The 18421-nt window shown below is 37.5% G+C and overlaps 1 protein-coding gene and 1 long non-coding RNA gene across 2 annotated transcripts in view; both read left to right on the top strand.

Moving 5' to 3' along the window:
• GPM6A (glycoprotein M6A) overlaps positions 1-18421 on the top strand; it is a 507062-nt gene that overhangs the window by 24741 nt on the left and 463900 nt on the right. The window lies entirely within an intron of this gene.
• LOC103103041 (uncharacterized) overlaps positions 10021-18421 on the top strand; it is a 40482-nt gene continuing 32081 nt past the window's right edge. The window contains exon 1 of the long non-coding RNA XR_468613.2: positions 10021-11119. This is a non-coding gene — a long non-coding RNA (uncharacterized LOC103103041). The remainder of the gene's footprint in view (positions 11120-18421) is intronic.

Here is an 18421-nt window from a genome sequence, read left to right as displayed (position 1 = left end):
TTAATAATATTGTTCTATAACATATAATATCATTTTAGTTTAAATTATAAAGATCAAAGCAGACTTAGAGCTTCAGCACTAGGTCAGAAAACATTTCAGAGGACTAATCTGATCAATACATCACTTATTGTTTTAATTATAGTGTCTAAAAAAGTTGCAGCTAATTCACACATTTGTTGCACAAAGTAGAACACTAGGCAATAGTCAATGATTGATTGCCTTCTTCTAAAATGAGCTTATTTATGGTGTTTAATAATCAATAAACACTTATTAAGTGCTTACTATAGTAAGGCACTATATACCAGGGACTTTGTTAGCTATACAAAGAAGCAAAAGATAGTCTCTGCCCTCAATGAACTTACAATCTAATTGGGGAGACAACAAGCAAATAAATATGTACAAACAAGTTATATACAGGATAAATGAGAAATAAGATTGGGAAGGCATTAGAATTAAGAGGAGTTGGAGAAGGCTCCCTGTGGAAGATGTGATTTTATGTGGGACTTTAAGGAATCTAAGGAAGCCAATAGGCAGAGCTTGGGGGACAGGCAGAAAAAATGCCCAGAGTTGACATAAGAGTGGCTTCTTCATGGAATAGCCAAGAGGTCAGTGTCAATGGATCAGTGGTAGGGAATAAAGTGTAAGAAGATTGGCAATATAGGAGGGGATTAAGTTCTGAAGGGTTTTGAACATGTAACATGATGTATTTGATCCTGGAAGTAATAGAGAATGACTGGAGGTTTATGAGAAGAGGATGGGAGAGAGACATGGTCAGACCTACTTCTAGAAAAATCACTCTTGTGGCAGTATAGAAGACAGATTGGAATGGAGAGAGATTTGAGGCAGATAGACCCACTAGTCTGCTATTGCCATAATCTAGGCAAGGTGATGAGAGTCTACATCAGAGTGGTGAAAGTGTCATCAGGAGAGAGAAGGGTGTTCAAAAGATGATGCCAAGGTAAAATTGACAGAGATTAGTAAAAGTTTGGATGTGAGGGGTGAGAGATAATGAGGAGTCTGTGATGACACTCTCATGACACTTAGGTGGTGAATTTGGGCAGCTAGGAGTATGGTGCTGAGCTCTATAGTAATAGGTTTTGAATATGTTGAGTTTAAGTTTTCTACAAGTTTAAAATTCTCTGGAGACTGCATATTAGTTTATAATTAGTTATTAGATTATGATTTAAAATTCTCTGGAAACTATTGCACATTATTTTCTAATTAATTAGACTACCCTTTAAAATTCTCTGGAGACTGCATATTAGTTTATAATTATTTATTTGATAGTAAAGTTTGCAGTAAGAGAGAGGCATTATTACATAATCACCTGGCCACATCTAACTAATCTGAGTTTGTCCAGCTTTTTGATAGTCAAAAGTCACTAGACCAAGAGAGCTAGCCAAGAGCCAGTCAAGAAACAACAAGTCAAAAAGCCCAAAAAAGACCTTTTTGCTTCCTCTGTCCTCTCATATAAAGCCATTGACTTCACTCCTTCTGGGACTCTCTGGTTGGTCAGACTTGACCTCAGTCTGGGTCAGAGGGCTCTTGCATCCTCCTACAGTATACATGCATGTCCAATCAAATTGGGTTTTCAGAACTTTCCTTTAAAAAAAAAACAAGGACATAATTTATATTAAATCATTCAGTTCATGATGTCTCAGATGTGGTTAGATAATAAGATAAGAGGTCAGTAGAGAGATGCTAATAAAATCCATGAGAACTGATGATGTTACCAAGTTAGGTAGTGTAGAGGGGGAAAGAAAGAGAGGGGTCCAGAACAAAACCCTGTGAAACCCCTAAAATCCAAGTGTATGATCAGAATCCAGCAAAGAAAATAGAGAAGGAATGGAAAGATAAATAAGAGGAGAACCAGGGGAATGTGGAGTCCCCAAAATTTCCACCTGTAATTCCTTTAGCTTTTCCTTAAAAAATTTGGATGCTCTAACACTTGGTACATATATGATTAGTATTAATAATGTTTCATTATCCACAGTTTCCTTTAACATAATGTAGTATTTTTGTCTTTTAATTAGATCTATTTCAACTTTAACCTTGCCCAAGACCATTATTGCTACCCCTCCTTTTTGTTTTGTTTTGTTTTGTTTTATCACCTGAAGCATAAAGTATTTTACTCCACCCTCTAATTTTTCTCTATGTGCATCTCTCATTTTTAAAATGTATTTCTTGTAAACAACATATTGTTGAGTTTTGTTTTTTAATCCATTCTGCTATTTCCATTCTATGGATGAATTCATCTCATTCACATTCAGAGTTACAATTATTTGTTGTGTATTTCCCTCTATTGTATTTTTCTTTACCGTTTTTACTTCTCTCTCTTTTAATTAATAGTATTCTCTTCAGAAATCTAATTTTCCTCTAACCACCACCTCTCTAAGTTTTACCTTTCTTAAATCCCACCTCTATTTTGCTCTCCTACCTTTCTAAATTCCCTCCCTTTTCTCCTCCCCTCTCCCCTTCCTAATTGTTAATCTGTTTACTCTTCTATGAGTTCCTCCTTAATCCCATTGTCACCCTTATTGGTTAAAATAAACTAATAAACTATATTATTCCGCCCTTATCCCTTTATCCTCTTTTTTCTTAATCAATATACCCTCATAAAATTTCCTTTTTTAATTTTTATCCCTCTCCTTTATATCTCCGTATAAGGTAAGAAAAATTTTAGTCTTCTCTATGTATTTATTATTCCTTCTTTTACCCAGATCCAATGAGAATAATGCATTAGCATTACTACTCTCCATCCCCTGTTTTCCTTCATTATAAGATTTCCTTTTTAGAAGTTTCTTCTTTTTTATTAAATATTTTATTAAATATAAAATATTTTTATTATAATACATTTTTGTTTTTTCCAGATTAAATGTCAATGTGAAATGGGACACTTCACAAATGAGTTCAGACACCTAGAATATTGATTATTGGAACCATAATTTATTAATAAAAGAGAGAAATAAAGAAACTACCAGCTGGGACAGAATTCCCTAATGGAATACTGCACCTGTTGTAAATTAGGGAACAGGTTATATAGGTTCCTAGATACAAGTTACACATACAGGTTCTTATCTTGACAATAAACAGACCTTAATGCAGGAATTTTATGTTGGAGACAAGAAGTCCATTTTGGGGGTTGTGCAGTTCCCTGACTCTTTGATATTCCTGAAATTCCTCCTTGTCTCCTGCCAGATTGTTATCTACTTAAACAGTTTGATCTCCTAGTCTAAGGGAAGCCAGGTCTGTCCCCTAAAAATGGGACAGGGGTAATTTTTCCATCTTTGCTCTTTTGGGGGCTACTTCAAATGCTATTTTTAATATTTGTTTTCTGATATAGGTTGTATATATATTATCATAGAATACATTTTTTCATATTCCTCATGTTGTAAAACAAGACACATATTGCTTACAATTGAGAAGAGTTCATGGAGGAAATAAAGTAAAAAAAGAATAGTATGTTTCAATTTGCATCCAGACTCCATCTGTTTCTTCTATGGCAATGAATGTCCTTTTTTTGTTGTTGTTTTAAGTCCCTTGGAGTTGTCCTGGATCCTTTCTTTGTTGGTAATAGTTGTCATTCACAGTAGATTGTCATACACTACTGTTTTTACTGTGTACAACAGTTTTCTCCATGTTCTGCTTACTTCACTTTTCACATATATTTTTCCAGGTTTTTTGTGATCATCCTGTTTGCCATTTCTCATGGCGATCTTGAATTTTTGATAGCTCTCCCAGCAAAGTTCACTTCCTCTGACAATGAAACTCCCCTTTCCAGGGTAGCCCCTCCTAATTCCTCTGTCCTTCTCAGTAGTCTTACTGGCAAAGCTAAATCAGGAAGAGATAAGGTGGGTCTGGCTCATGACCCTTTTCTCCTACTCCAGTATCGGTGTAAATGTGGAGAATGTGTATAGTGGCCATTCTTTGGGAAGACAGGTTAAGTTAACTAAACAATAAGTATGTGCCAATACATTCTGTTTCCTTCCTCCTGATCTGTTAATGTCTCTCTGGTTTCCCATTCATCTCAACCCCTAGGATTTGGGTCTGCCAGGGAAAACCAGGTGCTGACTCTAACTTTGGTTTGTGTTGGTTTAGATCCTGATTTTGACCCCATCCCTTTTTTATCTAGGAGAGATTACTCACCCCTTCAGCCCCAACCATTTCTTTAATCGTTAGCATATTGTCACTGGTACCCTCCAAATCACCTTGGTAGGATAAGACAATTTCCTATTGAATATGGCATCCATACCTGATCTGTTATAAAACTTTGTGGCTATGTGTTTAACTGGACAGTAATATGGTGGTTGACTCAGTCAGCATTGGGGATATCACCACTAAAGAGGCAATCATGGGAGGGAAGTCCCTGTAACAGGACTAGTCCATTCTTGCAACGACACCTCCTAGAAGGACCCTACTTCAAGTCTAGCCTCGGACACTAGCTATCTGGCCAAGTTAACTTAAAATCTGTTTGCCTCAGAGTTTTTAACTTTAAAATGGGGATACTAATGGCACCTAACTCCTAGGGTTGTTGTGATGATCAAATGAGATAATATTTATAAAGTACTCAGCACAGTACCTTAGTAGGTACTTAAATAATGCTTATTTACTTCCTCTGTTCATAGCCTTCTATTGCTGCTCTCATTTCAGGAACCCAAGAATTATCAGTACCAGATCTTTTAGAATGACAGGGAAAGGAAAGGGTGGTTTCCATTAGATTTCATTGAATTTCCATGAAACAATTATATGGGATATCCCAAAAGTTTTAATTTGGTAAATTTTAATAGCATAAAACCATGCTAAGATATTTTGGGACACCCTATATATGGGCTCTTTAACATTTCCTTTGGGTGATAGGGCAGTCTGAGAAAGTTTACTGTTCAGAGATGCTGCCTAGGCTGTTTTAGAATAGCCTGATAAGAATTGAGTGGTTCTACCTTCTTTCTTTTATCAGTTTCCTACCCACTTTATATTGTTTGGACATTGTCTTTCACAATTCTGCCTTTGCTCGGTTAAACTGATTTTTATAATTAAATTTATAACTTCCCTGGAAAGTGTTCTAAGATAATTAAGAAAAAAAATATTTGAAGTAGAATGTACATTGTTTGAGGGTAGGGGTTATTTTGTCTTTTACTTCATATTACTAGTCTGGCAGATATCCTACTGTGCCTGTCACATAGTAGATACTTGGTAAAAACTCATTAAATGAGTGAATAAATTTAATTACATTTTGATTCTATAGCTTAAAAATAGCATTTATTTTGTAGAATATCATTATTTTCATCTTTATTTTGCATAGGAACTGGAGGGGGATGAGAATGAGGGAAATAAAATCTCAGTGTCAGAGTTTAGTGACCTGGATTCTGGTAACAGCTGATTACTAATACAGCTAAGGGAGAGCTTATGAGAAAATAAGTCTTCCCTTTAGGGGAGCAAAGGAGATCCTGAAGAAGCCTGTGGCACTGACAGTGTCTCATTTTTGCAGCTACCAGGATCTAGGGATTATATAGACTAAACCTGGAAGTTGCTGTATTTCTTAGGAAATCTGAATGTGGATCTAAATTATTTTCATAAGTTCTAGTGGTATCAGGTGGAATATTCTGTCTGGCAGTAAAGTGTATGAAGTGAGGAAACAGTTGTCATTTTTGTGCTCTCCTAGTAAATGCAAACGGGACATTGCCAGCATATAAGAGTAGAATTGTTTGTAATTAGGACCAGCTTCCCTAGTTGTAGAATCAGGATCTCTGTGATCACCCACTTAAATAAATGCTTCTTTAGAAAAAAATTGACAAGACTTAAAATAATACCCAAATGATTATGTTTTCAAGTGTACATAAGCCAGTTTTGAGACAGCACAGATGTGAATGTTTATTTATATTTGTATACACTTGAAATTAGTTTTATTTGTAACTCTCTCTCCAGCACACTAATCTTTTAAAACTAGATCCAGAGAGTAATGAGAGTAGCAGCTGAATTTGGTTTTAAAAAAATTAGCACCTCTTGCCTCATCTTTTTATTGGCAAGTCAGGGGCCTTTTATGAGATGAGAATAATAAAGCTTGTTCAATTAACTTTATAATATGATGAGCAGTGGAAATGATGGGACTGAAATGATGCATGTGACTAATCTGGCTGAAATATTTTTGTATGTTGGAAGGAGTATTGTCTCATTCAGAGTTAGACAACCTAGGTTCAAATCCTGCTTCCCCATGTAATTTTGGGAAAGTAAGTTAACCTCCTTGGTCTTGAGTTTGCCCACCTGTAGAAGAAGGGAGTTTGATTAAATGCCTCTTCGGTTTTCCAGCTCTTAATTTATGAACTTATGAAATGGCATTGATTTCAGCTGGTGGCTGATTTTTATTTCTGCACTATTAGATTTCAAAAGAAAAGGATCAGTTACTCTCTTTATACTTCAACCCAATGTTTAACGTACAGCAAACACCTAGTTAGCTATATTCTTTCTTAAAACAGTCCCGTAGGTACTGTAGGTATTTGTCTCTCCTAGAGTCCAGTGGTATCATGGAAGAAACTTGAACAAAAACCCTCTTCATTACACTTAGTCTGCATTATGTTCAAATACCTATGTGAATAACCAGCTTGTGGAGGGAAGAAAGAATAAACCTTGGAGTGAGGAAGAATTGAGTTCAAATTCTGCCTCTTGTGCATATTAACTCTTGACTATGAGTAATTTTTTTTTTTAATGCTCAGATCAACTCTCCCAGAGTATAAATTTGAGACAGGTTAGACATCTTTACCAGTGGAGGGATAGAGATCTTCATATGATGAACATAGAGAACTCACAGATCCAAATTTGAAAAAAAAAATAAAAGAAAAATCACTTATTAAAACATCTTTAAGGAAGATTTAAAAAATATTTTTAGCAGTTAAGGCAGATCTGCTATCAATAGGTGTGTTCAAAGTTAGAAAAATACTTTTGACTGTTTGGGGATTCATATATCAAGGAATTGTAATGCCCTTGGGAGGGGAGCTCATCCCCCTGAAAGACATAGATTTTGAGTAGGCTTCTTAATTTGAGTGTTTGTGTGTGTGTGTGTGTGTGTGTATGTATGTGTGTGTGTGTGTGTGTGTGTGTGAGAGAGAGAGAGAGAGAGAGAGACAGAGACAGAGACAGAGACAGAGACAGAGACAGAGACAGAGACAGAGACAGAGAGAGAGATGGATCTGTTTGGCACTCTGGTGTAGCCTGTGGACCCTTTCTTAGAATGACATCCTAAAATAATGAAAGGAAATGCTAAATTTTGGGCAGAGAGTTGAGAAAATAAAGTTGAATTTTTTTTCTCATCTACATTTGCATACTCCCTAAATCTGATCACATAATAGGTATGTAAATCCCAGATTCAGAATCCCTGCTTTATTTTTGTTTGTTTTATCTTTATTTTATTTAATAACAAATTTCCACATGAGTTTTCCAAAGTGTATGATTGAAGTTGTCTTCCTCCCTTCTTCACTCTCCCTTCCCGAAGGTGAAGAGCAATTCAAATTGGATTATACATATATTATCACACAAAATTTGTTTCCATATTGTTCATTTTTATAAGAGAATAATCTTATAAAACCAAAACCCTAAATAATATACCCAAATAAATACAGGATAAATCATATGTATTCATCTGCATTTATGCTGCAACAGTTCTTTCTCTAGAGATAGATAGCATTCTTTTTCTTTTTTTTCTTTTATTTAATTGATTAATTTAGAATATTTCCCAGGATTACAAAAATCAAGTTCTTTCCCTCCCCTTCCTCCAACCCCCTCCCATAGCCAACACACAATTCCATTGGGATTTACATGTGTCATTGGTCAAGACCTATTTCTATATTATCGCTATTTGCACTAGGATGATCATTTAGAGTCTATATCCCCAATCATATCTCCAGGAACCATGTGAACAAGCAGTTGTTTTTCTTCTGTGTTTCTACTTCCACAGTTCTCCTTTGAATGTGGATAGCATTCTTTCTCATGTGTACTTCTGAATAGTTCTGGATCACTGCATTGCTACTAGTAGAGAAGTCCATTACACTCAGTTGTACCACAGTGTATCAGTCTCTGTACATTATTCTCTTGGTTCTGCTCCTTTCACCCTGCATCAATTCCTGGAGGTCTTTCCAGTTCACATGGAATTCCTCCAGTTTATTATTTCTTTGAGCACAATAGTATTCCATCACCAGCATGTACCACAATTTGTTCAGTCATTCTCCAATTGAAGGGCAGCCCCTCATTTTCCAATTTTTTGCCACCACAGAGAGTGCTGCTATGAATATTCTTGTACGTGTCTTTTTTCCTTCTTGTCTCTTTGGGGTATAAACCCAGCAGTGCTATGGCTGGATCAAAGGGTAGGCAGTGTTTTAGAATGTTTTCCAGGATTACAAAATGCCCTTTGGGCATAGTTCCAAATTGCCTTCGAGAATGGTTGGATCAATTTACAATTTTACCAGCAATGCATTAATGGACCAATTTTACCACACCCTCTCCAACATTTATTACTTTCCTTTGCTGTCATGTTAGCCAATCATGCTAGCCAATCTCAGAGTTGTTTTGATTTGCATTTCTCTGATTATAAGAGATTTAGAACTTTTAAAAATTTGTTTATTGATAGTTTTGATTTCTTTATCTGAAAAAATGCCTATTCATGTCCCTTGCCCATTTATCAATTGGGGAATGCCTTGATTTTTTTTTTTGTACAATTCATTTAGCTCTTTATATATTTGAGTAATTAGACCTTTATCAGAGGTTTTTATTATGAAGATTTTTTTCCCAATTTGTTGCTTCCCTTCAAATTTTGTTTGCATTGGTTTTGTTTGTATAGAAACTTTTTAATTTAATGTAATGAAAATTATTTCTTTTATATTTTTTAATTTTTTCTCACTTTTGCTTGGTCTTGAAATCTTTCCTTTCCCAAAGATCTGACATATATACTATTCTGTGTTCACCTAATTTACTTATAGTTTCCTTCTTTATATTCATGCCATTCACCCATTCTGAGTTTATCATGGTTTAGGGTGTGAGATGTTGATCTAAACCTTATCTCTCCCATACTGTTTTCCAATTTCCCTAGCAGTTTTTATCAAATAGTGGTTTTTTGTCCCCAAATCTGGGATCTTTGCATTTATCATAGAACCGTGATGGCAAACCTATGACATGCTTGTCAGCACTGAATAGCCATTTTTGATGACAGATGGCTGGGTGGGAGTTCAGTGTGCCTTGAGGCCTGGCAGCCTCCTGGGGAGCCTTGCTTTCCCACAGCTATGGCCATTCCCCAGCCTGGCAGGGCAGGGGCTGCTCCACAAGCTGGCCATGTAGGTGGGGGGCCAGTAGTGCCAGGCCACTGGGGCACTGTGAGACTCCCACAGTGGGCAGAGAGGAGGAGCTTCTAGGGAGGAGGAGCTCCCACAGGCAGGCAGGCAGACTGGCTGGCAGGTGGGAGCTACTGCTCTCATGATGTCCCTGGGCTAGCTGGCTGGGGAGGGGAGAAGTGGGGTTGGGCCAGGCCGGCTGGTGGAAGCCTGAGTGGGACTCCAGCCAAGGTGCAACTGAGGAGTGCCTGAAACTGATTACCAGACACTTTTAGCACCCTGAAAAATATACCATTGACTTTATTTGCAATTTTCCCCCTTACATTCTTTTGTGAGATGTTATTCTCCGCATTACATAATATCAAGACCAACAAAAGAAACAGATTGACAGATGAAGTCAGTAGCACTTGCTTGGGCTTGAAGTGTACGAAATACCAACCTTCAATTGAAGATTTAGCCAATGAAATTTAGTAACAAAAAAGTCACTAATAGGCAGATTAGTTAAAGAATTTCCCCCTCCCCCTCACTTATCTTAGTTCATGGCACCCCACACAAATTAAATAATATCAAGACCAACAAAAGAAACCTACTGATAGATGAACAAGGAAGTCACTATGCAGGGAAGTTAAATTAGTTTTTGGTTTATTAAATAGTTATATATTACAATTATTTTTGTTATCTAATTTTTTGTTTTCTAAACTATAAATATTGCAAAATTATGGTTTTTTTTCTTGAAGTGACACATCACCTAAGTTATGCTAGGGTTTTTGGCAAATTTTGACACATAAAGCTCAAAAGGTTGCCCATCACTGTCATAGACTGTATTGCTGAGGTCCCTTACCCCCAGTCTATTCCACTGATCCTCCTTTCTGTCTCTTAGCCAGTACCATATAGTTTTGATGACCACTGGTTTATAGTACAGTTTGAGGTCTGGTACTACTAGGCCACCTTCCTTCACGTTTTTTTTTTCAATATTTCCCTGAGAACTGTCTCAGATCATTGTATTGCTGTTAGTAGCAAAGTCTATCACATTTGAGAATCCCTGCGTTAAAGAGTTGCTTTCAGAAACAGAAAGGGTAACTAAATAACTTGCTGGGATCACATTTAGTATCAGAAGCAAGATGTGAACTCAGAGCCTGAACTCAGAATCCAACATTCTTTCCATTTCTTGTCTCTTAAAAAAACAAAACAAAACAACCAAACAACTCCTAATTCTTATCCTTTTATTTGGTTGGGTCAAGTTTAAATGTGTTTATTGTTGGAAAACATCATTTTACACTGTTGCTGATAGAGGGAACTCAGTTGGGTTCAGCAGGTGATGGGGTCCTCAGTGAATGTGGCAGTACTCTCAGTAAGCCCAGGAGCCCATTCCTGCCTTGCCACTCTTTGGTATGGAAGAACAAAAGCAAGGGGTCTCTGGTGGGTTATCTTTGAGACATTGTGGGCTTAAATCACTCATATTACCATTCAACACATCAATCGGTCCCCACCTCCATCCCACCTCCCTTGAGACTTCTGTGAGACAAGCCTTTTGAGGAAAAGTGCCTGGCTGTGATTGTTGCTCTGAGGATGCTGGTTCCCCTGGGGGCTCTGACCTCTGCTAGGGTCAGCATCCTCTTGTTCTCTCACTGAGGCTGGTTTGTGTCACTTTCACTGCATCCCTGGGAAGGTCTGCCAGCTGATCTGTGGCAGGATATGCCTCGCCCTCCCAGCTCTTGGCTTATCCCAGCTGCTGTCTCTCAAAGTAAGCCCTATCAGGTGATATTGCTGCCGCTGTGGAGAGAGGCTTGGCTAACATGAATGGAGAGGTAGGGAAAAAAAAGAAAAGAAAAAAAAAGCAAACCCAGTCTGGTTTTCCAACTGTTCCTGTTTCTGTTGGTTGGCTTTAGGGATATTATTTGGGGCTTTGAAGTTAGGACTCATCATTTTTTTCTGGTTGTTTTGCCACTCTGTTAAGTGTCCTTCTGTTCCTGAAGTAGTACAGTATAAAAACAATGGATTTAAAATCAGAAGACTTGGGTTTGAATATAGGTGCACTGTCATTTACTACCTGTATGCCCTTGGGTGAGACTTTCCTGGACCTCAGTTTCTTCTTCTGTAAAGTGAGGGAGTCCAATTATAGATGGCCTCCATGGTCGCCTCAAATACTAAAATTATGATGTCTTTGATAGCAGGACCAATAAAATGGGAATAATAATGCTTCTCTTATCTCATACAGAGGCAACTGGTGGTGTCATAGTGCATACAGAACTAGACCCGGAACCAGAAAAATTGGGGTTCACATATGACCTCAAACATTTATAAGCTGTTACTAGCAAAGGCACTTAACCTCTGCCTTCCTCAGTTACTTCAAATGTAAAATAGAGATAACAACAGCACTTACCTCACAGATTTGTTGTGAAGATCAAATAAGATAAGTTTGTAAAGCATTTAGCATGGTGCCAGGCATATAGTAGCTGCTTAATAAATGCTTCTTTTGGGGGCAATTATGTGACTCAGTAGACAGAGGACCATGCCTGGAGATAGGAATTCCTGGGTTAAAATCTGGCCTCAGATACTTTCTAGCTCTGTGACCCTGGGCAAGATACTTCATCCAAATTGCCAGGTTCTTACCATTCTTCTGCTTTGGACTAGATACTTCTTTTTTTCTCCTTCGTTCCTTCGTTCCTTCGTTCCTTCCTTCCTTCCTTCCTTCCTTCCTTCCTCCCCCTTTATTTCCTGGCAGTGTTGTAAGGTAAGAGATTTGTAAAACCTAATAGCACTCTACAGGGTGTCCCCAAATTCTTAGTGCAGGCTTAAGCTTTAATCAACTTATTAAGCTTATTAATTAAAAATAGTCACATCTACATGATGGTGTTAATATTGTTATTATAAATATTCCATGACCATTGGATAAATGAAGTAAAAAAACTCCAACTACCCTATAATCTAAATGGTATTTATTACTTCATGGTCTTTTTTCCCTCCATTTACCATGGTTCCTTTTTAAGTCTTTTGTTCTTTTCCCTATCCTCCCCACCTCCAGCTTCTTTCCCTCTCCAGGTCCTCATTGTGACTCAGAACACTGTGGAGTACTTGGCTGGAAGGCAGCCTCTGTGTCACAGCAACCAGAGTGACCTTCAACCTTCAGTTTCCTTCACTGTTGGAAAGCTCAAGTTTGGTGGTGGTTTTTTTTTTTTTAATCCAACCCTGACACAGAATTTTTTTAAAGGGCTTTTTCCTCCAGTGAAAAACAATCTTGTTTACTGAAAAGTGGCAAAGCACACTGGCAAAAAAGGGGGAAAAAGTGATTTTATTTCCACAGAATTTGCCAGTTCTTTCTGTAGGGAAATCTTTTCTTTGATGGTTGGGAAAAAAAAGAGGAGAGAAAGGACACAATGGAGTATTTCAATATGTTTGCCTTTTAGAGCACAGGAAAATGCGAAGACCTGTAACTGAATTGGCCCCAAAGCAGTAGCATAATGTACTGGTTGTATTTTCTGGTTAATAGCTAACTGGCTATAAAACTCTGGGGCATGGAGTTCATTTACTTATTTTTATTTTTATTTTTATTTTTTTCTGGGTGAAAATACTTTTTTAAAAATCAATAATGGTGATCTTGGACAAGCCACCAGACCCCACAGTTTCTACATCTGTAACATCCCAGGTGGACTAAATGATATTTCTTTCTTTCTTTTTTCCTTTCTTTTTTCCTTTCTTTCTTTCTTTCTTTCTTTCTTTCTTTCTTTCTTTCTTTCTTTCTTTCTTTCTTTCTTTCTTTCTTTCTTTCTTTCTTTCTTTCTTTCTTTCTTTCTTTCTTTCTTTCTTTCTTTCTTCCTTCCTTCCTTCCTTCCTTCCTTCCTTCCTTCCTTCCTTCCTTCCTGCTTTTCTTCCTTCCTTCCTTCCTTCCTTCCTTCCTTCCTTCCTTCCTTCCTTCCTTCCTTCCTTCCTTCCTTCCTGCTTTTCTTCCTTCCTTCCTTCCTTCCTTCCTTCCTTCCTTCCTTCCTTCCTTCTTTCCTTCCTTCCTTCCTTCCTTCCTTCCTTCCTTCCTTCCTTCCTTCCTTCCTTCCTTCCTTCCTTCCTTCCTTCCTTCCTTCCTTCCTTCCTTTCTTCCTTCCTTCCTTCCTTCCTTTCTTCCTTTCTTTCTTTCTTTCTTTCTTTCTTTCTTTCTTTCTTTCTTTCTTTCTTTCTTTCTTTCTCTTTCTTTCTTTCTTTCTTTCTTTCTTTCTTTCTTTCTTTCTTTCTTTCTTTCTTTCTTCTCTCTTTCTTCTCTTCTTTCTCTCTTTCTCTCTTTCTCTCTTTCTCCTCTTTCTCTCTTTCTCTCTTTCTCTCTTTCTCTCTTTCTCTCTATCTTTCTCTGTCTCTGTCTCTCTCTGTCTCTCTGTCTCTGTCTCTGTCTCTGTCTCTCTCTCTCTTCCCCCTCTTGGGTATTGGTTTCAAGGCAGAAGAGTGGTAAGGGCTAGGCAATGGGGGTTCAGTGACCTGCCCAGGGTCACACAGCTAGGAAGTGGCTGAGGCTAGATTTGAATCCAGGACCTCCCATCTCTGGCCTGGCTCTCTATTCATTGAACCACCTAAATGCCCTTTGAGAATTTCTTTTAAGGGACTCCCAACCTTGATCATAGGAAAAACATTATAGATTTCAGTAAATTTCTAATGATGAAAATGGAAATGTCAGTAATAGCAATAGCTTTCTTCCATATAATTAGAATATTTTCTAATTTATAAAATTACTCAATGAGGTATATAGACTGCCAGTAACTATAGGACTGCATAATGAAAATCAAGATACATAAATTAGAGACTCAATCAATCAGCAAGCACTTATTAAGTAGTCTAATACCAATATGCTTTTTAATAATTTAGAGGCAGCTGAGTGACATAGAGGTATAAAAGCTGGGCCTAAAATCAAGAAAACTTGAGTTCAAGTCCAGCCTTAAATGTTTACTAATTGTGTGACCCTTGGGTGAATTACTTAACCACTATATGCCTCAGTTTCCCCACTTGAAAAATGAGGATAATAACATCTACCTCTCAGAGTGTTGTAAGGACCAGATAAGATAATATTTTTTGCAAATCTTATTTTGCAAATCTTAAAGTGCTAAATAAATTTTGAACTACTTTTCTTATTGAGGCAAGATATATATGTAGATTTGTGTAAATATAAAAACAGAAAATATATACATGATGATTTTAGGAGGTGGTTCTAGTAACTGGGAGTGTCAGGGAAAGGCCTCTAATAGAAGATAATATTTGAGTTAAGATTTGGATGAAACTAGTTTCTCACCTCCTTACGTCCCCCAAAGTGCTAAGGGGCACAGCATTCCAGGTCCGAAGGACTGCCTTTGAAGGACAGGGAGGGACAGCAAGATGGTGTCCTATGTTAGCAATAACAAGAGGGTCCTATTGACTGGACCATAGAATTTATTCAGAGGAGAAAGTATGACTAAATTGGACAAGTATTTTGGAGTCAGGTGGTGACTAGCTTTAGAATGCCAAATAGAGAACTTTTCATTTGCGTCTAGAGGTAGTAGGAGCCCCTGGAATTCATGGCATGGTCAGATTTGTACTTTAGAAAAAACACTTTGCAGTTGTGTAGAAAATGAGCTGAGATGAGAGAAACTTGAAGAAGGGGGGCAATGTAGAAGGTTATTGTAAATGTTCAGGCAAAGGAAGAGGCAGTCAGGTGAGTAGAAAAAGGGAGTGAATGAGAAAGATGTTGTGGATGGAGGAGCAATCTATTGTGAAGTCTTATTTCATGTGCAATGAGGGAGACAGAAGAGTCAAAGATGACTGAGTTTGGGAGATGGCTGTGCACTTGACAGAACAGGGAGGTCAAAGGAGAGCTGGGATTTTGGGGGGAATACGATGAGTTCAGTTCTGGACATGCTCATTTTACATGAGTGTGGAACATCTAGCTTGACGTTGGTGACGAGGGATCAGAGTTGGCTATGTACCTATGGGAGCATTTGTATGAAGGGGATGATTGTTCACCAAGGGAGGGAATATAGAAGAATGCTTAAGACAGAACCTATGGGAATAATCATAGTTGGGACAGGGTACAGTTAAACAGTCCAGCGAAAGAGACTAAGTCAGACAAGTACCAATATGAATCTGAAATTCCTCAATCATGGAAGAAAGGGTAAGGTTGGTTTAGTGCCAAATATTCTATTAAGTTTAATTTTTTTTTTAAAATTTATAGTCCACATTCAGTATCTATGGCAACTTGGGTCTGCTTACATTGAGTAGCTGATTTCCCAGTCTTCTTTCATAATAGTTGCTATTTTTATTATCAATATATTTAATTAAGCTCTAACTATAAGCTCTTTCAGGGATTTGAATCAAAGTGTGACTGAGCTTAGGTGGCTCTCTATCCATTATGCAACACTGTCTTTCACTAATAAAATGCTAATACTGAAACAGGATGTTATAATAATATAATGATAGTTTAATTCTCAATATTTCTGTAATAATGAGAGGCCATATGTAGAGTGAATAGAATTCTAGACTTGGAGTCTTGAAGATCCATTTGAATCTTTCTTAACTGGGTAAATAGCTTTACTGCTGAGTCTCCAGCAACATCCTAAATTGATCTGGAGACAGTTGCAAATCTATGTCAAGGAGAAAGGATACCTGCTCTGAAGAAAACAGGGATCCTTGATTTATTATACAACCTACCTCATTGTTGTAAGATTAAAGACCTGTAAATAATGATGATGACTATTGTGATAATTTTGTTGTTGGCTCTTTGTACTTCCATTTGGGGATTTTCTTGTCAAAGATACTGGAGTGGTTTGTCATTACCTTCTCCAAATCATTTTACAGATGAGGAAACTGGGGCAAATAAGGTTATAGTATTGCCCAGGGTCACACAGCTAGTAAGTATCTGAGGCTAGATTTTAATTCAAGTTGTCCTGATTCCAGGGCTGGCACTCTATCACTTGGTCACCTAGGTGCCCCATAATAATAATAACTAGATTTATGTAGTCTTTACTATGTGCTGGACACAATGTTAAGCACTTAGCAATATTATTAAATCTATCCTCAAAATAGTTCTGGAAGGAAGGCACTCTTATTATAATCCCCACTTTACAGTTGAAGAAACTGAGGCAAACAGATGTTAAATGACTCAAGATCACATAGTGTTTGAGGTCAGATTTGAACTTAGGTCTTCCTGACTTTAAATCTAGTTCTCTGTCCACTGTGTCACCTTATGCTCTGATAATAAAGTGCTATCTAAAAAGGAGACATCGTTCTCTCCAGTTATATTCTTTGAAGCAGTTCCCTACTTGCTACCATTTTTTTTGTTTGCTTTAAAATTTTTTATTAATGTACATCCGGTTGTCTGATTCCATTTTTGAGTTAGCCTCAGCCCTGGGTTCCCTGCTGATAGAAGACTTAAGTGGTTTAAATTGGCTTTGGGAAATAAGTGCCCTTGAGACAGGATCACTTTTGTTCTAGGCTTTTGCAGATATAAGTGCAAATCAAGTTCCATCCAAGATACCTTTGCCTATTGGAACAGTCTTACAGATTTCCTTTAGAAACCAAGAATTAACTTTTTATCTGGAGTCTTAGAGAGCAGGTAAACAAGCCTTTGGGATACTTTGAGGCATACCCCATTTGATTTGGGACATTTAGTTACATCTCAACCACCACTTATTTGGTACTTTATTGCTCCCACTTTTGATACCCAATTTCATGGATCAAATTCATTCAGAATCCTGAAGCTCTGGGTCTTATCAGCTTCTCTGATCCTGGCCTCCAGTGAATGTGGGAGCTACCCAAGTTAAACATGGTTACATGTATAAGAACCAAAAAATATGAAAATCTAAACATAGGAAGGTTGGGCACCTTCATTAAAGCTATAGTAGGTAGAAGGGAAAGCTTAACAGTAATGACTAAGTTTAAAATAAGGGGAAAAAATCAGGGTGATCAATAGACTCTAGCTTACCCATCTGTCCCTCATCCCAAACTCTGGTCCCCCTTCCCTCCATAAACCCCCCACCCCCCAATATCATCAACATTCTAATTTATAATTGAATAAATGCATTGTTGTTTTTTGTCTGAATACTTTTCTAAGAATTTCAGCAGGTACTACAACCAGTCCTTTCTCTGCCTGGTGAGAACATTCACCCAGGATTTGTAGGAATGACTGAAAATATGTGAGCTAACAAATAAAGCTGGCTGACATGATTTCCAATTGTGAACAATGGAGTCTATCCCTCAAGAAATGGCTCTCACTCTAGGCCTAATACTAATCTGAGTGAAGAGGGAGTTTCAAAGGAATTGTATTAAATTCTTCCATTAAGGGAAGAAAATATGCCTTGGGATTCCTCAGGTCCACCAACCTTTAGTGTTTAGAGGCACTAGCATAGCTTCTTTTTAAGTGTAGTGATAGTCAGTTTTCTTTTCTCTCACCATCATTTCAGAGAGTAGATGTAGATGGCCAGAATTACTTTATTGGCCTGAGGACTGGGTGTAGATGAGTGCCTCTTATCAGGCAATCTACATTCCTCATCCTTGCATCTCATTCATTTGGTGCTCCCAATTTTTCAACACTTAGGGAATGACTCAATAACCTGAATTCCTTTAGGGATACTGCAAGTTTTTTGAAAAGAGGAAGAATTCTTATGTTCATCTATGGGACAATTTTCTTTATCCAGCTCTCAGTGAGGGCTAGTAAATTGTAGAGTTTGGTAGATTAGGGACCTAATAGGTACCAGGAAGAGGAGTGGAAGAGATGGACAGAAAATATAAGCTGCAATGATCAGTTTCTCCTGACCCTCCCCCCCCCCCTTAAAAATCCAATTTTAAGGTAAGGTAGATTGATAAGAATATTTCATTGTAGGTTTTTTTTTTTTTTAATTTTTAAGCTGTGGTTAAAATTTGACTTTTTGGTATCTAAACAAAAGTTATCTTTTTCCACTGAGGCTCACAAACAAGCAAAACTAATTCAAGGATATTGGAAGCCTTACTAACATCCTAAGTGGATTATCAGTGATGGTTGAGGCTCTTCCCCCCAGACTCAGTATAATAGAATATGATTGCTCTTAGCTTCTAGAATAGGGATAATCTGGTTGTTCATTCCCTGACACCCCAGTTCAATAGAACTAGCTGAAGTAGCAACAAGA

Source organism: Monodelphis domestica, chromosome 6 (assembly GCF_027887165.1).
Source record: "Monodelphis domestica isolate mMonDom1 chromosome 6, mMonDom1.pri, whole genome shotgun sequence".
NCBI classification, from domain to species: Eukaryota; Metazoa; Chordata; class Mammalia; order Didelphimorphia; family Didelphidae; genus Monodelphis; species Monodelphis domestica.
This window is presented reverse-complemented; position numbering and strand designations above follow the sequence as displayed.